This window comes from Palaemon carinicauda, chromosome 31 (assembly GCF_036898095.1).
Source record: "Palaemon carinicauda isolate YSFRI2023 chromosome 31, ASM3689809v2, whole genome shotgun sequence".
NCBI lineage: Eukaryota > Metazoa > Arthropoda > Malacostraca > Decapoda > Palaemonidae > Palaemon > Palaemon carinicauda.
The window spans coordinates 21,063,943-21,083,023 of record NC_090755.1 but is presented as its reverse complement, the minus strand read 5'-3'; the positions used below and the strand labels follow the sequence as shown (position 1 = coordinate 21,083,023).

Here is a 19,081-nt window from a genome sequence, read left to right as displayed (position 1 = left end):
ATTGCTAAGACTCAAAATACGGGGGTACTCGATCCTAGATTTGGTTCGTTCCGGATAGAGTGTCTACGTTCTGTAACCGAAGATCCAGACCAACTGGTACTTTACCCAGTGAGGAGTCCGAAGTGTTACCCTAAATGAACAGCAGCACCGGCACCGAGTGTCGGCACTATTTGTCAGAATGGGGAAGGTCAAGAGGAGGGTCACGAGGAATATGATTTCCACATGGATCCATAAAGTCATTGAGTTTGCGCTCAACCCAGGTCCTCCTCCTCAAAACGACCCAGAGCTCATGATGTCAGGGGCATTGCAACATCCCTGGTGTTCAAGAAAAACTACTCTGCGGTGCAGGTATTACAAGCAGGGACGTGGAAGCGTCAGACAATCTTCACCGCCCACTACCTGGAAGACATAACCCACAGGAACATGGATACATTCTCCATTGGTCCTGTGGTGGCTACACAACAAGTGGTCTAGAACACTTCAAGCTCCTTGATGGACAAGTAGCAGAAGGTTGAGGGCTGAGGTTACCCAGGTCAAGTCTGGGGTGAATGAGTAAAGAATGACTGGCTCCTCCTTCCTTTCATCTTCTCCCCCTTTGGGGAACTCAGCACCATGGTACCCAGCACAGCTGACCTCACATCTGCAGGTAAGACTCGTTTTTGCTTGTGTAACCTAAGCATAGAATTTCTGTAATATTTGTTGCATCCTCAATACCCCTACGAGGGAGGCTATTGGGCAAAGTCTCAGTACTCTCAGATTCTTATGACTCGAGATCCTTGACTAAGACCAGCCACATTGATAGTATCACGAACGCACAACTTCTACAGGCCGCTAATTGTACATAGCACAAACATTTTAGCGAGGGCAGGGTTCCTACTACCATTTAGCCCCATGCTGAAGGAGAGAGAACCCTGGGTCAAGTGCCAAAGCCAGTTGTTGAGGACTTCCTCTCCTAAGAGTAAATTCATTCCTATAAATAGTTTAGGGTTTGTATCTGTGTTGAAACAAATGACAAATTTGTAAGTAATTTGTATTCTTCCTAACATACAAACATGGAGCTATTTATACAAATTGGCCCACTAGCCTTGTCCCCCAGTAAGACCTGTTAAAAAGCGAAGTGGTTGCTCAGCCCAGATGTGTGATTGAGTGGGTAACACCCCAAGTGGGTGGGGTGGTTATCCCTTGCTAAAATTATCATGGCTCGTATTTCAGCTTCACCGAAAGGTTGTTCCTATAAATAGCTCCAGGTTTGTATGCTAGGAAAAATATAAATACAAAAATACTTTGAAATTTGTTACTTTTTGGGGTAACGCTGATATTGAGTTGACTTTGGGAGGGACAAAGGAATACAAACATCATGTTAATATAGAAATAACAAATGTTGTTATTAATCATTTTTTATCCTGTAAATTTACTATGTATTATATTTTTTCCTTTCCTAATATACTGTATTCAAGTCAGCTCTGTAAGTCAAGTTTGACTCATTGAGCTGGTTAATCTCATACCTTGTAATGATGATCATGATAATAGGGGACTTTCATAGAAATAACCAGTCTTTAGATTAGTTTTTGGAAAATTATTTTAGCGTGATTAACACCACTGCGTTGTAAAATCTACAGCAAGGGTTAGTAAAAGATTTTTAGATGCCCAAAATGTATGACAAGAGCAAATGGAGAGAGGACAGGTATTAAAGCCTTTGAGTTACATATTTAAAAAAGATATATAATTGTTCCTACGCATCACACAAACCCTTGTCCTTTAATAAGGGAGATTACTTCTGCACGAATTGGGCCGGACAGGTGACGGTGCTTCTCTCCGCCCACTTTCAGTCGGCTATGACTCGATTTTGCTTCGATCGCTGTGGCGTACGGACATTGTTTACAGGGCTTGCCAAAACTTTAGATTCATTTCTTAACTATGTAGTTGTTGAACGATGGCATGGAAACAAGAAGTTCATGTTTGCCAGGGGGAGGGCAGATTTTGCAACCACTTCTGTGCTACGTGTCAGGGACTCATCTGTTCACAGGCATCCCCTTGCTATGGTGCAGTGGCAGGCATATGCCCTGAAGGGAAATTAGCGCATGAAGCATTCGTTGGAGTCGAACCGTGCAACGTCCAAGAAGACTCAAGTAAAGACTGTCGCCACCGTCTCCTCGGGTGGTGTGACGGAGCTTACCCCCCTGGATCAGTCACCGGGGAGTATGCTGTAGGGATTAGGAGAGCATGAATCGACATCAGTATCCTTTTTAGGCTTTGCTAGTATGCTGAGAACTCTTGAATGTTTGCCTCTCTCCCTCAGAGGCTGAAGGAACTTCTGCTGTGACCGTTCAGGCTGTTGATGGCGAGTTTGACTGAAGGAAGGCTTGGGCTTCCGTCAGTCTTTCAGTTAGACCCTCCATAACTGTTCTGAGGGAGATGGTAGCCAAGGCTACCTATACTCCGGTGGCCCTTGTGCAGATTTGTGATCTTGTGTCGTCTACAGCAAAGGGCGTGGTGATTTCCCGTGTCAGGGAATTTGGTCATTGGTAAGTCTGGTTTGGTTATCCCTGGCCTAGTTGGCAAGGTGCCGGGCACAGGGTTACAGGTAAAGATAATGGCAAATGTAAGAAAAGTGTTTGCTCTCTCCCAAGTATAACCCCTTGACCCGTTGCCGGTGTTCCCCACCCCTTCCCCTTTGTTCATCACCCTGGCCCCTGTGCTAGGGGTCTGGGGTCTGTTTCTCCTGGTTCAGTGTCAGTGGTGTTACCTCCAAACCCTCTCTTTGTGAGGTCACGTGGTCTTGCGAGTGCCCTTCCCTTCCCCTGTGACAGTATGCCCCATTTTTGTGGCTTCTTTTGGAGCAACCCATGGGGAACAAGAGCCAAGAAGAGGAAATCCAGGGAGGCCAGCCGTAGTTGGAGGGATAGGGCTCCCCATGACACTATCTCTCCTTCAAGAGGGGTATATGGCACCTAAGTGGTTCCCGGCCATGGCCCAGGTCCTATGCTTCAACTCCCTGGGACTGGTGCACGGGGCTGTGGCTGAGAGCTTGGGTTGAGGGCTCAGGTCGTCCTCCAGGTTCTGGCTATCTCAGCTACCCTGTTAGCCATGGCTGGATGTGCAATCACAGCTTCTCCAGCTACCCTGGCAGTTGGCTGCGACAGGTGTATAGTCTGTTTCAAGGTTGATGAAGGTAACAGAGACAGGCACAATTTCACAAATAATTGGTGCCCTAGGTTGGGATAACTCCTAACCTAACAACTCACTGTCCATTGCCTACACTCTGATATAATTAACACACTAAGTACTGGCTAATATTGTTTTTACTTGGTTTCTATCACAGTATATTTGTTTCTATATAGTCATACTGTATAACACTTGCTGATACTGTAATGTATATTACTGTAATATACTACTATCACTACAGTAAAACTTAACTGTACTATACTGTGTTTGCTGTTTTCATTCGGACAAGCTGACTCACCGCATACGTAGCCTACGTTTACAATAAACGATATTACTGTAATTCTGTACTGTACAATATGTATACAATTCAAGATTAACTAAGTGTACATATTTTATGCAACAACCACTAACCATTTTTATATGAAGTTCTACGCAGCCATCTTTTAGTATGACGCAATTCCCAACTCGCTAATTAGTGGAAGGGTTGGGGCGTAGCTGGCAACCCTGCTCACTCACACACAAGGGCTGAGCACCCACTTTGCTTTTGGCTCAGTGGAGAACGGAGGTTGCCGCTCTGCTCCTCCCTTGCCTTTTTGACTTGCCATCGACTGTAAACTTAATCATTTCTTCCCTTTCTTTCTCTTCAGATTGCTTGTGACTTTTCCTTACCGGCCTCATGCGTACCTGTCCTGCGGTACCTTTTCATTCTCTGTAGAGACAGACCCGTACCACCTGTGTCCATCCTGTAGAGGCCAGCATTGTGACCGGGACAATACATGTCCCGAGTGTCAGGGTGGTCTGCCTCCCAGTAGGAGAGGTTTGGGTATAGGCGTAAGAATTGTAAGAGATTCTTCGCCTTCGGGGTCTTCCTTAAAGTCGAAGATACCTTGGACTTCTTCTTTAAACCCCCGATGTCTTCCCAAAGCTCCTACTTGATCAGTCTCCCTCATGGAACGGTCGAGAAGAAAAGTAGATCTTGAACTCCACGTTTATCTCAGGGATCTAGGGACAAAACCGCTTCCCCTGGAGAAACGGTTCTGCCCCTCCCCTTGGGGAGCACCTGCTCTTTTTCTGATATTTTCCAGGTCTGGCCATCGCTGTGAATGGCTGGTACCCCCATCAAAGGAGGTGTTTTTGGAGCTTCTCCATCTAATTGCTGAGAGGAAGCAGGCACCGGCTTCCTCAGAGGTGGACCCATCAAGTGCTGCCTGTGAGGACCCTGGAGTTTCAGCCACTTTGCCCCCCCTTGCTGAGCCGACTCTTCCGTCAGGGATGGAGCAAAGTTTGAGGCAAGTCTCTCCTGTGGGTGCTCATCTCTCTTGTTCACAAGTGAGACCCCTATAGAGACTCAGAGATCTTCCAGAGACCAATGAGCTTCTCCTGTGTCCCCATCAGAGCTGGTTTCCTCGGTACTTCGCCGCTGCCGACGATTCTCACGGGAGGATCCATGATAGAAGATCTCCTTCCCCTGCAGTAAGAAGACGTCTCTTCAGTCCTGCCAAGGACCACAGACCTTCTCCTTCATGCCATTGTCACTTGCCAGCTGCTCCTCAATTATCTTTGGACGATCATCACTCGTCATCTCGCGACCACCAGCAGGCTGCTCGTGATTGTTGCTCATCATCATGGGACGATCATCCATCACGAGACCGTCAGTGCCAGAGTCGCTGTCTTCCAGGTCATGCAGACCGTTCGAGGACTCTACCATATCTTGCCGCTCTCCACCTCGTATGGGTTTGTCAATGCGGTACACGCCAACCTCCTCATCAGCACTTGGTCATTGCATCGGTCTCTTCCACAGACTGCTTTTCCAAGACACCTAGCGACATGCAAGCGCTACTCATTAGGCATTGATAGTCACACGCCAAGGAGACAAGACCGCCATTCTTCTTCTCTTCCTTCCAGGTGTGTTCGTGAGTGGGCTTTGTAAGTGCCTTGGAGACGACACCCATCACCCTTCTCGGAACGATATCCGATTCAGGGTATGTACGCTCAAAACTTCGTATGAGGAGAGACAATTCCGTCAAGGAGGAAATGTTAACTCCATTCAGTCTAAAGGCAAGTCTCAAGGCTGAGCAGTGACTTTTTATCAGTGAGACTGAGCAGAGTTTTCCCTCCCCGAGGTACTGTAAAAACTCTGCTATCACTGGGATAGTGGCACTGAGAGAAGCGATACCCCTTCCATGATACCAACCACAAAAGATGGAGCACTTAGTCTGGTAGATGGCAGAACGACTTCAGGAGGTACCCTACCATTGTCCTCGCAACTGGTTGCGAAAACCTTTGTGCTGTGAGGAGTTACTGGATAACTGCCAGGCGTGAAGATCTTTATGTGTGGTTGTCCGAGTAGATCAGGAAGCGGCAGGAGATCCCTCGGTGCTTATGTGAGCAGATGAAGAAGGTCTAGGAACCATTCTGCATGCTGCCACATTGGAGCTATTAGGTCATAGAGATATCTTGTGATGCCCTTACCTTGTTTAGAAGCCTCCTTATTACGCAGAAGGGGGTTAACGCTTAGACATCTTGCCATAATTCCTGGGCATCTGGTACTGGGAGCAGTACACTGGAAGTTTCCGGTTGAGGAAAGTCACGAACATGTCGATCATCAACAAATCCCACAAAGTCAAGACTTTGTTGGTTATCTGATGTTTCAAAGACCACTCGGAGCCAACTATCTAGGTTTTCCTGCTCATATTGTCTGGCAGAATGTTTCTCTTGCCTGGGATGAATTGGTCTGACTAGTTGTCTTCTTCTGTCCATCTTATAATTTCTACAGCTACATGGCAGGGGGGGCTGTGAAAAAGTACCTCCTTTTTTGTTTATATATGCCAGTACAGTTGTGTTGTCACTCATAGGCACCACGGTATAACCTGAATGGAGCTGATGGAATTGCTTGAGGGCCAGGAAAGCTGCTCTTATTTCCAGCAGGTTTATGTCATACTGGACACTTGCTTAGACTTTGACCCGAGCCCAGAGGCTGTGTGGTGCAACAGGTGAGACCCCCACCCTTCTTTTGATGCATCTTTGAGGAGCCTCAATCCAGAGGAGTAGAGAGAGGATCTACTCCCCTGAGCAGGTTGGTGTTTGACACCCACCAATTCAGATCTCTCTTTTGCTCTGACCTTATTGGAACCAGGATGTTCGGAGGATCTTTGTGTCGAGACTAAAAGGTTGACAATTGCCACATAAGATAGCGTGTTTGCAGACGGTGCCAGTCTCTTGAAGGAGGAAAAGTGTACCAGCAATCTTGGCCCCACCGATGTGCTGGTAGCATGCCTTGTGACAGAAATGGATGAGCTACCTGTTTCATCCTCTCTATTCTTTGTTTGGACAGAAAGACTTTGCCTAGTTTGGTATAAATTCTCATCCCTAAATATACCAGATCTTTTGAAGGTTGCAGTGAGGACTTCGAGATTTACTGCAATCCCCAGATCTCGGCAAAACTCAAGAAGTCTGTCTCTATGGAGGAGAAGGTTTTCCTTCAAGTCTGCCAGAATCAGCCAATTGTCTTGGTAACAAAGGAGACAAATGCCGTTCTTGTGTGCCCAGGTAAACACCTGAGATGCTATGGACATGCCAAAGCACAGCCCCTTGAATAGGTATATCTTGTCGTTTAGGGAGAATCTTAGGTACTTCCTTGACGATGGATGGATGGGGATCTGGAAGTATGTGTCTTTGAGATCCAGCGTGATCTTGAAGTCTTACTGTCTGACAGCCTGTGTTCTGTTCAAGCCATCTCCATCGGGGTACGCTGGACAAACGGGTTCAAGACAGATATCTATGAGTCGTCTCCAGACGCCTTCTTTACAAAAAAAAAAAAGAGTCGACTGTAGAAGCCTGGGGACTTGTCTTAGACCTCTTGGAGGGCGTCCTTCTCTAACATGGTCTGGACTTCGGCCTCAAGGGCCTGTTCCTTCGCGTATCCCCTCTCATAACCCCAGGGGGTACTTATCTGCATCTGTTCATATTCGTCTGTCGAAGCAGGCCGAACATAGGGTGGGTGAGCAGAGGCTGAGGTCACTAAAGCCAGAGACACGAGAGACTCTTTTTGGTATAAGACCTCCAGGGTCTCTTGGGGGAAGGATTGAAATCAACCCCTGGGTAGGCATCTAATCACACGAACTGTCCCCAGTTGTAGGACCTCGAGAAGCCGTTCTATGCACTGGGAACCTGTGAGCTTCAAGGAAGGCCAAAGCTGAGAGAGACTCCCTTACAGCTGAAGTAGGTGCTGCTTCTCTAGGGAAAACAACTGAGACTTCAGAACCACAAGGTTGTCCTGAGGTCAAAGGGCCACCACTCATACTCGACCGTCGTCCAGACGAGCCCGATCGAGCAGCCAGAATGACAGGAACAACCCTATGGAGTCAAACGGCGAGATTTCTTCACCTTTGAGAATGACCTCGAAGGAGAAGAATCCCTTTTTGCCTTCTTCTTCCACGGTCTACTGTATCGCTGCCACTGGGAGGGAGGCCATGCCTTATACTCAGCACAAGGAGACGCCTGGGAACAGGAATAATCCCTGGAGACAGGACAAAGGCTGTGAGGATCGGTCTCCGCCGCTGACATAAAGGTGCTGTAACAGTGCCTGGCTATGCCAAGACAAACCCGCATAATCAATCCTCACGTCAAACACACCTGAAAAGAGAAAGGGAAAGTTTTCAGTTTTAGGCTAGTTGTTTATTATTAAGTTTGCTGGAAAGAACGACGTCTGTTCTCTTCCAAGCCAAAATAAAGTGATGTACTGTTGCTAGTGCGATTATGAACTGGGTGGCCGATCTATCACCCGCTAATTAGCAGTGAGTAGTTGCACCTCGCTTAAAAGTCTTATGGATGATTTTAGCTATTGCCAAAATATATCTCCACTGTAAATAGCAAAACGCTTTCTATATAGTGCCGGAACAAATTAGTTTTAAAATTTGTTAATTTAGCTTAAGAAATTGTCATTTTATTTCAGAAAACTCCAAAACTTTCTCCAATGATAGTTGTTCATTATTATTTCAGACTTTTTGTCCCAAAGGAAATAATCATCCAGCTCTTGTTGCAAGATTGTGTAAACTACTGAAGATACCTTCAAGAGATACAGGACTTGGATCAAGGAAGAAAGATCTATTATGTTGCTTATTGTTGTAAGACCTTGATATAAAGAATAGAATAGGAAGTTTATATTTGTTGGGTGTTAAAGATAATATTGAAGAGGATGTCATCTTGTGATAGGGAGAAGATGAGGAACTCTGAATCATTAGCATCTCCAAAAAAGAGTAAAATTGAGGATTCTTTTCCACACACTGCAGTCAAGTTGGAAAAGGAAGATTTTGTTGACAGTATTGGGACCTTTGACGATAACTCTCCATTCATGGATTCTGACATAGAATTCAAAGTAGAGCAAAAAATAGAATTCAAAGTAGAGCAAGAAATATTTGAGTCAAGCGAAGGTGATATGCAATATTATTTTGATTCTGATACATCAGTCAGTGAGGATTTACAAATCAGAAAAAGGGAAGTCAACAAAGAGGAGACTGTAAAGACAGATGTGAAAGAGGAATATGGCACACAATTGGGGTCCAGTAGGAAAGAGGAAAAAGGAAACAGAAGAGGAAGGGTTAAAGAATGTTTACAAAATGGGGAGCAGACCAAAAACAGTGGTTGTAAAAAACCTCTCTGTCAGGAAAATTATTCCAAAACTCACACTACTGTTGGTACAAGAGAGAAGTCATTTGTGGGTGGGAGTTATGAAAAACAATTTAATGGAGTATTTGACCCCAATACTCTCATTATAATTCACACTGGAGGCCAGTACAGATGCACAGAATGTGGCAAAACATTTTTTAATGAAGTTCATCTTAGAGCACATTGTGAAACTCACACTATGAGGTCATTCAAGTGTAAAGAATGTGGCAAAGTATTTTTTCAGAAAAGTCAACCAACAGTGCATCATAGAAATCACACTGGGGATGAGCCATTCAAGTGCAGTGACTGTGACAAGGCATATCCTCAGAAAATTACTCTCGCTACACATCATAGAATTTACACTGAGGAGAAACAATTCAAGTGCAACGTCTGTGGCAAAGCATTTCCTCATGAAGCTAATCTCACAAAGCATTATAGAATCCACACTAGGAAGAATCCATTCAAGTGCAATGTCTGTGACAAAGCATTTTATCGGCCCCATCACCTTCGAGAACACCATAAAATTCACAATGGGGAGAAGACATTTTTTGAGTGCAATGTTTGCAACAAAGCATTTTCTAGGGAATATAATCTCACTGCACATCTCAGAATTCATACTGGGGAGAAGCCATTCAAGTGCCATGCCTGTGATGAAGCATTTTTTCATAGAAGTACTCTCACAGAACACTATAGAATACATGCTGGGGACATACCATTCATGTGCTATGTCTGTGGAAAACCATTTTCTCATAAAGATAACCTCACAGAACATCATAAAATTCACACTACGAAGCCATTTAAGTGCAATGTCTGTTATGAAGCCTTTTCTTTGGAACAAAATCTCACAGAACATCATAGAATTCACACTGGGGAAACATCTAAGTCCCATGTCTGTGATAAAACAATTCCTTTGAAAGGTAATCTCACTGCACATAAAAAAATTAATACCGAGGAGAAACCATTCAAGTGCAGTGTTTGTAACAAATCATTTTCTCATAAGGGTAATCTCGCAGAACATCATAGAATTCATACTGGAGAGAAGCCATTCAAGTGCAATGTCTGTAACAAAGCATTTCATCTGAAAGGTAATCTTGCTACACATCACAGAATTCATACTGGAGAGAAGCCATTTAAGTGCAATGTCTGTGGAAAAGCATTTTCTCAGAAAATTAGCCTCACAAGACATTATAAAATTCATGCCAGACAGAAGCCATTCAATTGTAGTTACTGCGATATGACATTTACCTGGAAGACTTATCTTTCAAGACATATGAAAATTTGTCACAGAGAAAATTTGAATGGAAGTTGGGAAGTCCTGTTCTTTTGAAAAGAGGAGAATGTTGTTACAAAACTATTAAATTTTCACACTAGGTAGACTAGTTGTACTCTCTCTTGTTAGTTGAATTAACTGGAATTGAGACAGTTCTTTTGCAAATGACTCCTGTATCAGTTAACTGGAGTTGAGACAGTTCTTTTGCATATGACTCCTGTATCAATTAACTGGAATTGAGAGTTCTTTTGCAAGTAATATTAAAATGCCACATTTGTTTTCATCCTGCATTTCCAGCAAATCATTTGCTAGATGCTTGCTGAATATAGCCATATACAGTACCTTAAGTCTGAAACATTGAGGGAACTGAACTGATGTAATACTTTGCAGTGCACTTGTACTATAAAAAGGATTGTCAAATCAATTATGTGTGTCGGTAATACCACTACCATCGGAAGAATAATTGCCTATGTATGAAATGTGTAAGTCTAGTGACAGTGAAGTTGGCTGCTGGGTAATTTTTGTGTTTGTTAATAAATAAGTTAAACTTCGAGCTAGAATTAAGTCCCTAGGCAAGAACACTTGGTTTTATGTGTGTGGAATTAACTTCCAATCAAAAGAAAAAAATTAGGTCAATTAATACCATTATCTGTAAGGAATTGGGATACTTTTTAATGTTACCTTGTTTCATCCAGCTGCCAATCTGATTTCATTGTCAATAAAACTTTTATTATTTTTGTTTATTTCTACCGTAGAGTTGTCATTGTTCTTAGTCTATGGAGACTTTTTTTTTTTTTTTTTTACTACACAGTACCTTACAGTTCATTGAACAATAGGAAAATCTAAAACTATAACAGGACTAGCGGCTAATTTACAAACAGAAAAACTGAAAAGATGTATGGCACCAACAGTGGTTTTCAAAAAGAATGCATTAAAAATCAGCAGTAATATCTCAAGAAAGGATACCTATCGTAGTTCACATTAAAACTGACTAGTAACATTTTCAAAATGTCTTTTCTGGGCTCTACCTGTGCCGCTCCGTGAAATGCTCCTTATACATTATTTCTAAGGTAAAAAACTGCTATAAAATTACCAGAGAAAAAGTTGTATAGGAATGCCAGGTTGAACCCAGCTCGCTCACCTTATAAGGTGTCGGTATAATACTGGGGCGTGATAAATCACAACCAGAGGTCTCGCACCATTTAGAAATCTCCTCTCAATATTCCTGTTACAGCGAGGTGCCGTTCAACACCCAACTCCGAACTCCACTACCAACAGTCCAACCCACGCCAGTGACGTCGCTCCTTTTTATAGCACTTGCTAGTTCGCACTTGTTTTCTCTGAGGTGTTTTTTCGGTATTTACCCAGGATTTTGTACACGATGTCGGATTCTACTGTCTCCCCATATAAGTTAAGTACCAGATCTATGAGTTTTGAGTCTTTGGAGGTAGCCTTGCCCTTAGTTTTATTTCTATCACAGTTTTTATTATTTACCGTTCGCGGCCGCCATGCTGGCTGGCTACCTCCTTTCACTCGTTCTTAACGCCTTACAATTAGTCCTCTATACTAATTGTTTTTTCGTTTCGAACCTTCGCTGGGTTTTATCACCGATCACACCCTGTGTTATATTATTATTATTACATGATTATGATATTTTACGCTATTATGATATTATTCTACGTATCATAGTTTTGATCTTAGGTTGGCATGCCTGCTTGCCTTCGGGCGCTTCCTAGTTGGTTACGTCGCGTTATTGCGTTTTTTACCCAGTACAGTGATACCTCTGGATACGAAAGTTTCTGCTTACGAAAAATTCAGGATACGAAAAGCGATTCGAAGATTTTTATGCCCCAGTATACGAATAAAATTTCAGGATACAAAAACCTTACGAGATCCCAACTTGTCGCCGAGAGTAATTTTAAAAAGCGCGCGCCGCCAGACTTTGAACTTGGGTAGACTCACTTACAGCCTCCCGCTCACCCATTGGTTATCTCCCTACTCAGATGCTAGCTGACACCATAAGATCCTGCTTTCCTATTGGTCGGCAACTATCCCAGCTTGCTTACGCACGGGCGTTCATCTCTCTCTCTTTTCGTTCCGACCGCGGTATCGTTAACAGACACTGTGTGCTTTCGCTTGTTTGATGTAGTGTTAAATACAGTACATTCGTACGCCACGTGTTATCATTGTTAAACATTCGTTACTGTGCACTGTACTGTATTAGTGTTTACTATACATAGTACTGTATATAACGTACGTAGTGTATTATATTACGTATTACTGTAGCCATGGGTCCCAAGAATGTTGCCGAAGGAAAGAAGAAGAAGACGATGCTCTCGATGGAGACGAAACTTGAAATCGTAAAAAAGTACGAGTCTGGCATGCGTTTAAGTGCGATCGCCAAGGAGTATGGCCGGAATCCGTCTACGATAGGCACCATCCTGAAGCAGAAGGCGGCCATCAAAGCAGCGACACCTTCTAAGGGCGTCACTATTTTCTCCAACAAGAGAACCCACATGCATGACGAGTTGGAGAGGCTGCTTCTTGTGTGGATCAAAGACAAAGAGATCTCAGGAGACACCATTACTGAGACTACAATTTGCCAGAAGGCCTCTGCCATTTTCGGTGATCTCGTGCGTTCTCAGGCCGAAGAAGGGGCAGGAGAAGGAACATCCCAGCAGGAACCCCCAGAGTTCAAGGCTTCTCGGGGGTGGTTCGAGAAATTCAAGAAAAGGACTGGCATTCATTCAGTGGTACGGCATGGGGAGGCAGCCAGCTCGGACACGAAGGCCGCCGAAGCCTTTGTAAAAACGTTCGACGAGTTGACTCTGCAGGAAGGCTACAGTTCGCAGCAAGTTTTCAATTGCGACGAAACTGGGCTTTTCTGGAAGAAAATGGCTCGTCGGACGTTCATCACGGCGGAGGAAAAGAGGCTATCCGGACATAAGCCTATGAAGGACAGGCCTACCCTTGCTTTTTGTGCAAACGCCAGAGGGGACTGCAAGATAAAGCCCCTGCTGGTGTACCATTCTGAAAATCCCCGAGCCTTCAAAGCCCACATAGTCATCAAGGAGAACCTTCCCGTGATGTGGAGGGCGAATGCTAAAGCCTGGGTAACGAGGCAACTTTTCATTGATTGGGTGAATGTCTGCTTCGGTCCGACTGTCCGAAAATATTTGGAAGAAAAGCGCCTCCCTATGAAATGTCTGCTGGTGTTGGACAATGCTCCAGCTCACCCTCCTGGCCTCGAGGAATATCTTCTGGCTGAGTATTCCTTCATAAAGGTCCTGTATCTACCGCCTAACACCACCCCTCTCCTCCAGCCCATGGACCAGCAAGTTATTTCAAATTTTAAAAAATTGTACACGAAGCATCTCTTCCAGAGATGTTTCCAAGTCACAGAGAGTACAAACCTCACTCTGCGTGAATTCTGGAAAGATCACTTTAATATCGTGATATGCCTCAAACTCATCGATCTCGCTTAGCAGGAAGTTTCGAGGCGTACCCTGAACTCATCTTGGAGGAAGCTGTGGCCTGATGCTGTCTCTGCACGAGACTTCGAGGGGTTCGGGAAGCCTGGAGGCGAAGCCGAGATCGTTGACGTTCCTGAACCCATTCAGCAGTCTGAGGTGGCTGACATCGTACATCTTGGTACGTCCATGGGGCTGGAAGTTAGCGCCGAGGATATAGATGAACTTATCGAGGAGCACCACGAGGAGTTGACGACGGACGACCTGAAGTAGTTGGAGACGATGCAAATGAGTGTTGTTCAAGAGCAGTTCTCTAGCGGTGATGAGGAGCATGTTACACCTTTGAAAACGGCAGACATTAAGGAAATTCTCGCATGTTTCCATAAAATGGCAGACTATGTCGAAAAGGAACATCTAGGAAAAGTTTATACTAACCGTGCGCTTCAGCACTGCAATGACGTTTGCCTACCACATTTTAGAAATGTGTTGAAAAGTAAGCAGAAACAAGCTTCAATGGATAGTTTCTTATTAAAGAGGCCAGCGGTATTAGTAGGCCAAGACGAAGGTGAAAGTGAAGAAAAGAAACAGAAAAGAGGAAGTGATGAAGAATTAGAAGGTGAAAGTAAAGAAAAGAAACAGAAAAAAGAAAGTGATGAAGAAGTAGAAGAAATTTAGAAAATATGAAAAACGTAGCTATAAAAAAGCAAAAAAAAAAAAAAAATTCAATTTTAAGTTTTATGTTACCGTTAAGTGTTAAAGTAATTTTTTCTTTCATTTTATAGTTTTCCATACGTAATGTTAAGTGTTAATTATTTATGCCATTTTTTTATTTCGTAAAGTTTAAGTGTTAATGTGTTAAGTGTGTAAATTACTGTACATAGTCTGTCACTTGTTACGTTTTCTGCCTTATGCCATCCTCCTCTGCCGCGACTTCGCTATCGGACATCGTCTCAATCAAAAGGTAAGTTTCAACTTTTTTGTTACACTAATTAACTGTAACCTTTCTTTCAGGGTATCAATCATTAATTTAGGTGTACGTACAGGTAACAATACACCTTCACTGATCCAAATGCTTTACATACAGTACCGTAACTTTTATACAGTAGTAAAGAAAACGGACCGTTTTCTTAGGGCTTGAAGGGGATAACTAGGCTATAACTACATTATTAAATAATCTCATGGTGGTTTCTGGAATGGATTAGGCTGTTTTTAACGGTTGGGTTAATTACTGAATGATAGAAATGGCTGCATTGCATGTTTATTACAGTACTACAGTTTAGCGTGTTTATGAAAGAAAAGGTGTCTTTTCGTAAGGCTTGGAACAGATTAGGCTATTTACATGTAAAACACGACTCAGGATACGAAAAAATCAGGATACGAAACCGTATCCTGAACGGATTAATTTCGTATCCTGAGGCATCACTGTATTTTTATCTTTACCACCTAGTTATTTTGCTTTAGTTTGAGTGGGACTCTCGCGAGGCAGTTCTAATTTAGTTAATTGTGTTTTATTTCCGATCGGCATCTACCCGATTTAGTGTTATGTTGGCCCCGCTGTCCAGCTCGGTACTGACCCGCGCTGGAGGGCTCGGCTCGTTTTTTCCCTGCTCTTCCCCTGCGTCCCTTTCTTACTATCTTATTTTAGCCGCATGCCTTACCTAGTTCATTATATCATATTATTATTTTACTTTAGTCATTTATCCGTTTATGATCATTCCGTTATTATTGTCGTGGTTCATCGGCCAGGTTGGTACGCCTGGTCTCCCTGTCCCACGTGATCGCCTCCTGCCCCCTAATTGGCTTGTTCTCGCTGCAGGGGTATGCCCCCCCCCCCCTACCTCATCCCCACTCCAGGGATATCTCTCATCTCTATGAGACTTGGAGTCAGCTGTTTTGCTTTACGGGTCGAGTCCTCTCGTTCCCCAGTCACCTCCCCCCCCCCTCCCCGGGGTGTCTACTGACTCCTTCCCCCAGTTGGAGCTGTGAACACTAGCGAGGCTTATTATCTTATTTACGCTTACTCCCTGCCCTTTCGTAGCCGTTTTTTCTCCGCCGCTCTGATTGGCCATCGATCGGCCAGAGTGATTTCAGCTATGCTTTGGGTTTTTCCAGCGTGATTCCCCCCCGTGACATTACGCACCCCACGGGACCCAGTCAATAGGATTCTCCCCGTGACGTTCCGCATCCCACGGAACCCACACGATGTTAGCCCCATTTTTAATTGCAAGGAATTCTTTTAATTTTAGCTTTCAAGCTTTGTCGAGTTTTGGGTTTTTTCCTTTGTTAAGGTCCTTGTGACCGGCGGGAGTCTCCGACTCTCCCCCTCCTTCCCCCTCCCCATTTTTGTCCCGCCTACTCCGGTAGGCTAGCAGTGACCCTTGGGTCTACCTCAGTTGTCTCCCCGGAGCCAACGGTATAACCATTACCCATATTATTATTTCACTGTATTCTATACTCGAAGATGCTCTTTTTGAATGATCATAGCTATACGGATTTGATTTATTTGCATTTTACCTTACTAAGTGTTTTCTACCGATTACTCTTATGGTTTAGAATGTTGTTCCTAGTACCTAGCCCGGCTGTTGCCGGTTTTTTTTTAGCACCCGGAGCCCCCGGGCTCCTCTGGGATCCTTACCTACTACGGGATACTTATGTATCTTTATTTTACAGGTGGTCCGCTGTAAGATGACAGCCTGTGCGGCGGTGCTTCAACAAGCGTGCGGCCACGATATGTGTAGGTCGCACTCCCACTGTGCTGTCCTAGTAGATGACTTGACCGTCTGGCATCCAGACAACTGTGAGGTCTGTTATAAGCTGGTCTCAACGCTCTCCTCGGACTCGGTAAGTGGAACTGCCGTTACTATTTAGATTTACATAGTTTTAATCTTTGACTTTTTCTGTTATTTCCACTGTATCATCTAGTCGAATGATCCTGTTTTTCACAAAGGAGATATCTAAACCTACTTGTTTTCACTTCCTCCGTCGAAGTCACTTACCACTAGTAACGGTCTATTCTCTTTCAGAGCTCCCAGTCTTCTAAGACCTCAGCCCTGGCGACCCTTAAGGTCTGGGTTGGCGGGTTCGCCCGCAACGTTAAGGCTAAGAAGCCTTATGTTCTTTCTGAAGAATGGTGCAACCTCATTTACCCCAACGCGAAGACCTCGGCTGCGGTCCCTAAGGATTTGGCGGACCCCATCATCGCTAAGATCACAGAAGTCTTGCTCTTAGCCAAAGACCAGGAGGTGATGGGTGAAGCCAAAGTGGAGGACGTCGCGGCTATTAACCTCGACATGAGCCTATGGCCCTCGACGAGCCGGATCTAGGTAGGGAGGTAAGTGAGCCAGGTGGGTCTCGGGCTAAGATTCTCCTTAGCCCAACTTTCTCTTCTACTTCTACCCATTCTTCTTTTCAGGGCTTCCCGGGGAACCACGGGGCTGTTATCAGGCCTCGTCCAGTTACCCCAAAGGTTAATTAAGGCTCAACGCAGGCCTTTGCTGAAGACCCGGAAGTCTTCCAAATCTCCGAAGTCTGTCAAGACTTCTTCCTCTAGAGTCCCCAAAGACTCAGCTGTCGCATCTTCGTCTTCACATAGTTCAAGAACGATGACAGCCTCCGTAACCACCCTGGTGGCTCCCTTTGACCCGGACGCTTTTTCTAACAAGCTTTTGACTCAGATCGGGTCTATGATGACGTCCCTCACTGAGAGGATGCAGAACAATGAGAGTCTAGTGGAAAGCCTCATGCGTTCGGGACTGCCGCAACAGCAGCAGTACGCCATCCCGGACGCCTCCAAGCTCCCGGAATTTACAAGGAATAACCCATGGAGAATGGCTCTGCACTCTCCTTTCAAAGATGGCATGCTGACCATCGAGGGTTGTGGCACCTGGCCTATCGAGGACTTTGAGTTCTACCCGTCGGGCCTCCAATTCCTCTTCCCCGGCTTTGCTCGTTTGACTGAGGAAGCTCTCATTAGGTTGGATAAAGTTCCTAAGGAGACAGTAATCTACCCTAAGGAACAGGCCCAGTCTACCTGGGTTCGAACACTGAGTGAGTGGGAATGTGTGAACACTATGCTCACACCCCACAAGAGCTCCTACACAATGTTTGTGGTAGATGAGCAAACCCCCACTCCATGCGTCACAAAGATGATGGACCTAGCCCATCAGGCCATCAAGGAGGACAAATCGTTACCGCAGCTTCAGGAAACGGACCTGACCTCCCTCCTATTCCCAGGTGACCACGAGTGCTGGCATAACGCCCAGGCCACCTTCACGACGCGCAAACTGAGCGCTGACTGTGCCTCCACACAGTTCAGCAAGCGTCTCCCCAGGCTTCCGGACTCGCTGATCCGCCTTGAGTTCGAAGCCCGGTGCAGGCTCAGCAGGTCTATCAATTCAGCTACTATGGCTGAGATGACCGCCATCATGTACGAGGAGGAACCCCTCTTTAAGGTTCTAACTAAATCCCTACTGCAGACTCTGTTGGCCGATGCGTACGACTTCCTCGCAGCCAGACTTCGTTGCCGGAGACATGTCTTGTCTGAAGCTACCATCAGACATGAGCCTAACAGGCTCATTAAAGCCCCGGTCTGGGGTCCTGATTTGTTCCCGGAGGACATGGTTAACAACTTCCTCAGCGAGGCTGCCAGGGTAAATCAAAGTCTCAAGGTTAGGTGGGGCCTAGTCCCCAAACGAAAGTTTGAGCCAGCTGGCACCCCTGCTCAAGGCAGGAAGAGGCTGAGGCCCTTCCATTCCTCTCAGAATCGGCAACCCCTTCAGTTGGTGCAAACCATTCCAGTGGCGCAAGGTAGCTAGCTTATACTTCGAAGGGGCATCCTCAACAACAATATGTGTTGGTCCCTCAGGCTCAGGTAGCATCGACCTCGTATGCTACCTCCCCTGCCTTTAACCCCGCCTACGAAACCCAAGGTGCCTTCCAAGGCTACCAACACGCCAGAGGCTCCGGTACCAGAGGTGCCTTTCGTAACAGGGGTAGCGGAAGGGCTTTCACCCGAGGCAAAGGATTCTGAAGAGGCCGAGGAGGCAAATCGTCAACGACCCATTGAAGATTCTCGGGTAGGGGGAAGACTTCACGTCTTTTGGAATCGTTGGAAGTTCAGCAATTGGGCTTTCAGCATAATTTCCAAAGGTCTGGGGTGGAGTTGGATAGAAGAGCCCCCTCCACCGACCAGTTTCCATCAACTTCCAACGAAGGAGCTAGTCTCATATGCAGACGATCTATTGCAGAAGAACGCAATCAAAAGGGTTCATCACTTAAAATTTCAAGGTCGCTTGTTCAGCGTGCCAAAGAAAGACTCAGACAAGCGAAGAGTAATCCTGGACCTGTCCCGTCTGAATTCTTATATTCGATGCGACAAGTTCCACATGTTAACCGTCTCTCAGGTGCGGACCTTACTTCCCCATGGGGCCGTCACCACCTCTATAGATCTTACAGATGCCTACTATCACGTTCCGATAGCAAGGCATTTTCGTCCTTTCCTAGGCTTCAA

At 45.2% G+C, this 19,081-nt stretch overlaps 1 pseudogene; it reads left to right on the top strand.

The window, feature by feature from the left end:
- The window catches only part of LOC137624336 (zinc finger protein 83 pseudogene), a 137,395-nt pseudogene extending 127,224 nt beyond the window's left edge, over nt 1-10,171 (top strand).
- The last annotated feature ends 8,910 nt before the right edge of the window (nt 10,172-19,081 follow it).